General features: G+C 41.2%; 1 long non-coding RNA gene across 1 annotated transcript; it reads right to left on the bottom strand.

The window, feature by feature from the left end:
- Nucleotides 1–555: 555 nt before the first annotated feature.
- On the bottom strand, nucleotides 556–8,193 carry LOC122463256. The gene is made up of 2 exons (XR_006286440.1): nucleotides 8,040–8,193; nucleotides 556–3,373 (listed from the first exon to the last, which is right to left on the bottom strand). It is a non-coding gene; the product is annotated as an uncharacterized LOC122463256 (long non-coding RNA).
- Between the last annotated feature and the right edge of the window lie 1,423 nt (nucleotides 8,194–9,616).

The following is a 9,616-nucleotide window of genomic DNA, read 5'->3' on the forward strand; positions in this document are numbered from 1 at the left end:
GACTACTAGACTGCGCTCCCCTCTGTGAGCCAGTAAAGAATCCCAACATTCTATTGTTGTTGACCTCCGACAGTCCACTGTTGTCTAGCAAATAGTTGTGTAACCCACTGGCAAAGTGTGTGTCAAGTCTCCTCCCTGGGGCAGGTCCCCGTAAGAGCTAGCAGTTACTTCTTTAGCTGAAGAGGTAGAAGTCTGTGCTGGAGAACTGAAGGTTAAGGGTTTGAATCTTGCTGCCTCCTTATGCTCTTTGTTTTTCCAGTTTCCTTTATTAAAAATGGGATTATATAGTTCACATAGTGAGAAAACGTGTCATGGTTACTGGGCAAACTGTACTTTAAACCCCTCTTAGTCCCTTTTGAATGCACCTGAGCTGACAGGCCTCGCTTATTGCACCTCACTCTGGGTGGAACCATGTGGTCCAACTGCTCTTAGACAGGATCTCTGAGCTGCAGCCCCCAGTTTTCCAATGAAGTTTGTATGGTTGGCACCTGTAAGCCCTTTCATTCCAGGGGCCTGTGACCAGCAAGTTGATTAAAGCAACTCAAATCCAACATCTTCAAAACAAAGCATTATTTATTCATTCCCCAGATGTACAAAGCACACAGAGAAAAGGGTAAAAATAACAGCAGACCAATATGCCTGCATCTGTCTTGCACCATAATCATTCCTTGCCAGGTTTTGTGAGTTTCCCCCAGCCCAGCTAACCCCCATCTCTGGCTGGGAGAAGCAGACTGTCTTGCTTGCAGCATTTCCCTTGGCAGCCTGTCAGCTTTCACTGACACTCGCTGGGCAGCCTCTGGTCACTCAATCCCCCACCCCTTGCCTAGGTCCTGGGATCCTCTAGTGTTTTTGTCTTCCTTTTGATGTCTCTTTTCTCAGCCTTGGCAAAGCAGCTGTGTACCAGGGTTGGCGCTGAGGAGTTGCCTTTTCGCAGCTGTAAATCTGGTTACTGTGTCTGAGTGTGTGTTGGGATGCTCCTTATCTAGGACATTGTTCTACTTTTGTACCTGGATCCTTTAACATACCCGTTGGATCTAACTCCATAGTAATTAACCCATCATAAACACACACCGAGACATGTACTATCTTCATAAAAAATAAAACAGATTTTTCTCACTTGGTTACGGCTTCCTTAAAAACAATTATAATCTGTCAGTTATGGTATGATGCCCACAAAATACAGGTGCTTTGCAAGTTGGTCATTTGTCCTAAATCTTTATTGCTTATTTCACACATTGGCAAGTTTTAATATTGGGGAAAATGGGCTGGACACAGTGGTGTCTTAGGTGGACTTTATGTCAGTGGACTGCCTGGTGTGCTGATGGTTTTGCATCTTTGCTCAAGGTAAAGAGGCTTTAAGTACATTTTGTGAATAAAGATAGAGGATCAGATAATACTGTGTCTGTGCGACCTATCTCTTTCAACAGGAAAGTAACCCACCGCAAAAACCTCAGAATTTGCAATCACTGGAAAAAGGGAGCTCTGTTATCTAGACTTAAATAACATTTCCCTGGCTGATCAGAGGGGATAGTAACATTCTAGGTGTATTTAACAATGTTTTCCTAGCAAACCAGTGAAAGTCATTGGTGGTGAATGACAGAGCCAGAACTTCCCTGAAACCAGTTTACATCTGCACTCCAGTCCTTTCAATCAACTGGGCAATTTTCAATAGCATTAAATTCACACAACTAATTTAAAATAAAGAGAGAGGTGTTCTTTGTGATTATCCTGATGTTTGATCTTTGCTAGCTGATTAGAACCAGCTTTCTTTCTGTTGCAGACTTGTTTAATTAAAACAAATTCTTTAAAATGTCACCTTGCTTCATTGTTGCTGTCCCAATTAATTTCTTCCTAGTGAGGTGGCGGCTTCTCTTAACAGCAAGGTAAACTTCAGGAGTCTGAGCAGTGCATCTGATTATCAGACTGATGCCAACACAATTTGCCCTTCTCTTTCAGGAGTGCCAAACTCTCAAAGGAGTTAAAAGAGATATCTTCTGTTTTTTTTGACACTATAAATGTGTGTGTGTCTGTGGCAGGGGTATGGAGGGGGTACCATCCCTTACTTTTAAATGAATTACGTGTTGTTTAGTAATGCATCGGGTTACTTAAAACCGTCACTAAGCAACAAAATGATTTGTCAGTAGTACGAATCAGATGTCTTCCAATGGCTTCTTAGAAGTGCAGGTATTTTATAAACTTAAATGCCTCTAATTATCTTTAGATTTCTCTTCACATCACTGTTGTCATTCTTCAGACTTTCCAGTGTCTCTCCTCCTGTCCTAACCTCAGCTATCCCGGAACAAGAGTCTAGATGACAACACCGTCCGTTTCCCAAGATGTGACTGAAAGCCGTATGAAACTAAAATCGGCACTGTCATTTCATTAAGGTATTTTTGTCCTTCACTCAGTGTCCTAGCTCTCAGCACTTGTCTTTCAAAGCTTGGTAGTGACAGTTAAATCATTAGTCTCTCCATTGCTGAAAGACAAAGACATCTTAAATCAGGGTCACATTTTATTGGACTCTGCAAGGGAAAAGTAACTAGTCCATGCTTTGGGGAGCACTAGCTTGCTCAGAAAGCAATAGGCCCAGTAGGTAAGAAGAGGCAGCTAGTCACACACACACTACTGCAGTCCTGCATTTGTCCTATATCCCAGACTGGCTCCTCCCATAGAAAAATAGCAGGAGCAGGAAGGAGGCTTGGGAGAGGAGTGGGTTCAGCTCAGGCAGTTTTCTCTAGGTCATTCTGTTAGGGAATAGGGACTTTCTCCTCTATTGATTCATTCAGCTTTGAGGTACCTGATGGTGGTAACCACCTTTACAGAGGCCCTGGCCTGGTTCTGGGGTCCTTTGCCCACCCCAGAGCTCCTTGGCAGCAAGTCTCCATTCCCTGGCCCTAGAAATTTTTTAAAGTGGAGGTTCCACAGTGTGGAGAAGACTCTGCAGCAAACCTAATATAGTCCTACATGTTCAGTGATTCCATACTCGCTGCTTCTCCCTGCTTCCCTGTTCTCTCCTCTCCCTTTCCTCATGGAATCTAAGGTGACTGTGCTACAAAGGCGGCACTTCTTTGCAGCAGAGGAAGATCTGCATGTGGACTGTGGGAAGACAGGGCCTGTGTAATCCATTGTCAGTTTGGCTTTACTTTTGAATGGGAATGAAAAATGTAAGTTTGGTCCACGTGGTTCACATGTAGCACTTCAGACCGCCAAGATGATGAGATAAATGTATTGTAGTTCATGCATAATCATGTTGTGATCCATGGCCTGGCTGTCAGGCACACGCTCATCTTAAGTTTTAGTTGAGAATAAGATAAATATTAATTCCTCCTGGCAGCACTGCCTCCAGAATAGGAACATGGACAAAAATAGAACTCTGGAATCCAAGGAGAGGGAAGATGAATAAATAGCTCTGTGGAAAGACAGTAGTAACCATTCACTATCAAGAAGAGAGGGCTAGCACCGTGCCTCTCTATATGTTGGCACAGTTCCTTAGTACAAGAGGGCCCCAATCCTGAGCAAGGCTTCTGAGAATTACATTATGAATAATACTTTGCAGAAATGAAATTAGGGTGACTCTTTCACCTTCAGACCCAGATCTGATTTTTTTTTAACACCTCAAGCTTGATGTGTGCTCAGATCTGGGGGTTTGTTTTAGACCCTTCTCTAGGATAGCTAATATATGGGGGTGAACGTGATGGGTGAATATGATCCTTATCACCATCTACTCTGTTATAGTAAACATTACAGTGAAAGTTTCAAGTGTCTGCAAATGTTCATCATAACTCAGTTAATCTGTAAAGGGACAGCTGCACAAGTGTGTGTTTTTTTAATTTCACAGGCTGCTTTTCCTGTGTACAGTGGTTGGAGGTAAGAACAGAATGCAGGATTTCAATGAGAAGCAGGGGCTTGTCTAGACAAACACTTAGTGCCTGGCAGGCTAGTGTGAAGTATATTTATGCCCCAGGTTGCCACCAACTAAGTGTCTGTATGGGCCCTGCTGATGCACACTAAAAGTTCTTTAGGACACTCTGATTTAACATGCACATCAGCAAGGTCCATATGGACACCTAGTGTGTGGCAGACTAGAGCTCTGTAGATTTATAAGCTAGCTTGCCACACAGTAAGTGCTCATGAAGACATGCCGTTACTCTTAGTCCTGTGACTTAGCAAAGTTCCTTCTAGAGAAGAAGTAGAGTATGTGGCTGTTGCAAATATGTTAATATGTCACATATGGGAGAGTACAGTGAGGTAGCCCCTATTCCTGATACCAACTGTGTGAATAGGCCAGTCCTCTGTCCCCAGAGTCCTGGTTGTTCTAGGGAACTGGCAGGAAATTCCACCTCTTCTTCCTGAGGCCTGATCTCCTCCAACTGGAGGATGCAGATGCCTTCTGAGATGGAGCTGCACAGGTTGTCAGAGATGGCACATGCTTCTGCTGGACATTGCGGGCTGAGAGTCTAAGTTCAGGGCAGGGGGACAGGATCAGGGAGCAGCCTGTGTCACTATAAACTTGCATCACAAGTGCGAATCAACCAGACCCCCAGGTGGAAAGGAGGCACCCTGATCATTGACTGAGCAATTGATGCTGGAAGGGTGTTTAGATAGTTTGCTGGAAAAGGTGATTTTTTATATTTTGATAGAGGTGCAGAAGTGATTTCTGGGTGAATTCCTCTTACCCCAAATGCTGGTTTCTCGCCTCCAAGACAAGGGGTGGGAGCGTGAAGGTAACTATCAGAGAGGGGAGCCCCTGCCACAATTTACGCTGTTGAAAATGTATGATGTGTGGGTGTAAGATAGTTGCATGAGCTTGAGTGAAGGGAGGGAAGGAAGTGGGGTTCCTTAGTTGCCTTTATTCTGCTTTGGCTACTTTCATTTATTTGCAGTGTTTTTTAAAGTGAAACCTTAACTATGGGTTTTCTGCCTCTCTGAAATTTTTTTAAAAGACTGTTATTTTAAGATTCTCCACACCTCCCCACATCCTCCTTAAATATTGATACCTATGTATCACCTTCACTCCAACTTAGAGGTTTTTTTTCTAAAAAATTCCTGAATTGTTTGTTTTTTAAACTAATTGTCTGTAACACTTTGAAGATAATTGATTTCAAAAGATGGAGGCTGAAATCCTAACCCAGATTTCACTTGGAATGAATGTCTGTCTGTCTGTCTGTCTGTCTCTCTCTCTCTCCATATATGAGGTACATTATTTCCTGGAGGTCTTGTGGAGCCTATTGTCCTGCACCAATCTTTGGAGATCTGATAACATCATAAAATGGCCAGACTTTTGTTGAATGTTATAAAGGCTGACAGATTGCTTACATGATCCCATTTTTTAGCTGAATCTTTCCAAACATAAGGACTTCAACTGCTTCAAAATGGTGGTATGAACCAGAACTAGTCAAGGGCTCATCAGTTAAAAACATACAAGTTTATAGAGCAAGACTTTCTTGGGTGAAGTTGTGCCCCAGATTTCTCATGTCTCCGTACTAAAGTTTACTTCTTAGCCTTTTTTAGGATACAACACAGCAGTGGAAGGGACTGGATGAAAGCCCTGGAGTCTTGACTCCCAGTCCTGTGCTCAAACCCTATTATACCTCTAAATTGCCTTTCAAATTTCTCTTTTCATTGTCTTCAATTACTAGGAAATACTGGTTTTCATTCTGTGTCTCAAAAGAACACACAGTTAATGGAGATTAACTACATGAGAAAGAGGCAATTAAATCGACCATCCAAGGAGCCATAGTGATGTGCTAGAGGGTGGATATTGGTAGAAACTGCTGGCAACGTTTTGCATAGTGGCAAAGTTATATATTGAAAGAGAGCCTCTTCCTGGAATGGGAAGTAATATATATATTTACATTATTCACAAATATAAAAATAAACCTATGTAACAAATGCACCAGGAAATAGCAGCTCTCAATCTTGTGTGTGTGTGTATGTGTGTGCATGCACACGTGCACATGTTTTTAATTAGTTTGTTGCAAAAAGGAACACAATCTTGTCCCCAAAGAGTTCCTTTTAGTGTGAAATCCAGCTGTCTAGACCTTGTATTGCAAACACCAACCTCTTAGCCAGGGAAGGTTGGGTGAAGTTCTTGAGGGTTAGGCATGTAAACCAGGGTGCAGCTCTACCGAGAGTTAGACAATACAGTGTTTAAAATGCCGGCATCTTGTCTACGTTATAGCTTCTACCATTGGTGCTGCCTGTGGAGAACTGCATGTGTGAATTTTCCAAGTGTATATGTATCCCTGGAGCCTTATTCTGACCTTGCACCACTGGAACCTAGCAGTAACTCCTTTAAAGCAAATGAAATTACAGCCATGTGCAAACAGAATCAGGCCCTTAATTTCTCACACCTCAACATCCAGCAGTTACTTACGTAGAGTCTGATCCTTTTTTACTTCACTGTCTCCTTGTTTGTGTGAACTACAAACAGCCAAGATCGTGTTTATTTATGAGGTACAGACTGACACACTTTGTATGTCTACTGTACAAAAAAGCTTGAGCAAGGATTAAAGAACAGTCAATAACCTTATCCCCTTACACAAAAGCTTTCACTTTATGTAGACTATGCAGCTTTTGTTTATTATGATATTTTTTATAGAAAATGAATGTTGTTTGAAAATGCAGACATACTTCACCATTAACAATCCTGAGTCTCCTCTCTTAGTGCTGCCAGCTGCTTCCCTAAACAAGTTTCTTTTCCACAAGACAAATTCATAGATTCATGTAGTTAAAGGCCAGAAGAGAGCATTAGCTCTAGTCTGACCTGTGTATCACAGGCCTTTAAATGTCATCCTGTTACCCTTGTATTGGGCTCACAGGTAGGAGATATTGCTTCCCTCAGAACTCCTGACTATTTCTCACTGAAATAAAATAGCATAATGCCTCCCACTTTTGCTGGGAAGAGGGAAACCCATACTGTGGATGATATGGGACTCAATAAAGAATTAAAAGGTTAATGTAATTAATGCCAATCAATGTGAGTTTATGGAAAATAGGCCCTGTCAAAGTAACTTGATATATTTATTTATGAAATTACAAGTTTGGTTCATAAAGATAATAGTGTTGACTTCTGTAAGGCATTTGACTTGGTAACATATAATTTTGATTAAAAAAAACCCTAGAAAGATATAAAATTAGAATGACGTACTGTAAATGGATTAAAAACAGTCTAACTGATAGGTCTTGAAATGTAACTGTAAATAGAGAATCATGATCAAGTGGGTCTGTTTCTAGTGGGCTCCTGCAGGTCTCTGTTCTTGTCCCTCTATGCTATTTAACATTTTTATCAATGATCTGGAAAAAATATAATCATCGCTGATAAAGTTTGCAGATGACCCAAAAATTGGAGGAGTGGTAAATAATGAAGAGGACAGGCCACTGATTCAGAATGATCTGGATCTCTTGATAAACTGGCCTTAAGCAAACTGTGTTTTAATTCAGCTAAATATAAAGGTATACACCTGGGAACTAAGAATGTCGGCCATACTTACAGGATGCGGGACTCTATTGTGGGACATAGTCACTCTGAGAAAGATTTGGGGTCATGGTGGATAATCAGCTGAACATGAGCTTCCAGTGTGACACTGTGGCCAAAAGAGCTGGTATGCGATCCTGGGTGCATAAACAGGGGAATCTCGAGCAGGAGTGGAGAGGTTATTTTACCTCTGAATTTGGCACTGGTGCAACTGCTGCTGAAATACAGTGTCCAGTTCTGGGGTCCATAATTCAATAAGTATGTTGATAAATTTGAGAGGGTCCAGAGAAGAGCCAAAAGAATGATTAAAGGATTAGAAAACCTGCCATATAGCGATAGACTCAAAGAGCTGAATCTATTTAGTCTAACAAAGTGAAGGTTAAAGGGTAACTTGATTACGGTCTGTAAGTATCTACATGGAAACAAATATTTAACAATGGGCTAGTCAATCTAGCAGAGAAAGGTATAATATGATGCAATGACTAGAAGCTGAAGCTAGATAAATTGAGACTGGAAATAACGCATACATTTTTAAAGGTAATTAACCATTGGAACAACTTACCATGGGCAGTGATGGATTCTCCATTTTTTAAGTCAAGATAGGGTGTTTTTCAAAAAGATTTGCTCTAGGAATGATTTGGGGGAGGTTCTGTGGTCTGTGTTACACAGGAAGTCAAGCTAGATGATCACAATGGTCCCTTCTGGCGCTGGAATCTATTAATCTGTATGGAAAAAACAAAACCAAAAAAAACGTCCACAGCATAATAACAACAGCATGGTGGTCTATTAATTTAGTAATAGGTGGAATAAACCTAAACTGCACATATCAAACAAATACATCCCAAAGATTGTTTTATTAAAGGAGGAGTTCTAAAAGGAGAGAATATAAATCAGTGTGAAAGGTAAAATACACTATACATTTGGATTTGAAAGGGTCAGTGTCAGCTAAAAATTAGGTCGTCCAGTGGACTGCTGTGATAATCTTTTACCTCTGGATATTTGAGTTTAAATCTTGTTAGGTTTCAACTGAAAATGGGTTGGGCAAGACCCTATTTGCAGAGGTGCTGGAACAATTTTTATAGTGGGGGTGCTGATGATGGAAACCATGTGTTTAGTGTTTATTACTACTTTAAGCCAGGCGGTGAGGCAGCATCCCTAGTTCCAGCACCAGGGCCTATTTGTCCATGCCTCATAAACAGTTGGCAGCCTCTGCCTAGCAGGGTCCCAGGATTGGAATAATAGTAGTTTTGTAAGTCAGAACTAATGAGCATTGGCAGCGCTGTGTAGAGAATCTGACAATGCACCTCGCTTGACTCATACCTGGCTCTAGCTAGCACTATTACAGGATAGCTCCATCATTGGAGATCACTATTGTTAGGAATTAAATTCAAGAGCTCCCTGAACCTATGGAAAATCAAAGCTGCCCTAAACACAACACTGAAAGAGGCAACTTGTCCATGCAAGCAGATCCCATGTTTCAAGATAACCAACAAGTTTCAGCAGTAATCTGAGCCCCAAAATATTTAACGCATGTCCCAAACTGGAGCCTCTACACAGCTGGGCATGATGAGTTTTGCAAACACTGATCCAATGTCAGAGAACCTGGAAGATTTCCCTTCCAAACAGTATGACTAAATTGAACATAGTTTGATCTCTGCTGTTTCAAGAGAGCTAATTTTTCCTTTTACTGTACAAAATGTCAACTTTTTAATTTGTTTTTAATTCTTTGGAAGATAGTAGCCAGATGGATGTCCTCTGGAGGCTGTTAATTTCCAAGGGTTATTGGGAAGAAGAAGCACGTGTACTGATGTGGGAGGGCTTTATGGTAATTTTAATCTCCTGAATTTTTGAATGTATGTGACATATCTGTCTGCACCTACAGTTCTGGGTAGGGGCTTCTGCAAAGTTGAATGAATAAATATGAAAAATGCTGAGGACAAGCACATCCATACTGACGTCCGAAGGGTTAATATCACAGGGACTTTTTATTTGTTATAAGCAAAGCCACTGTATATTTGCTGTTTTCAAAAACTCATTAGCCAATGGGTTATGAGTCTTTTCTTATTTTGAAGGTTAAGAATTCCGTATGCTGCTCACTTCTCTTGAAAGGCGGATAGTGTCTCAGGCTCCTATATTGAC

Source organism: Chelonia mydas, chromosome 1 (genome assembly GCF_015237465.2).
Source record: "Chelonia mydas isolate rCheMyd1 chromosome 1, rCheMyd1.pri.v2, whole genome shotgun sequence".
NCBI classification, from domain to species: Eukaryota; Metazoa; Chordata; order Testudines; family Cheloniidae; genus Chelonia; species Chelonia mydas.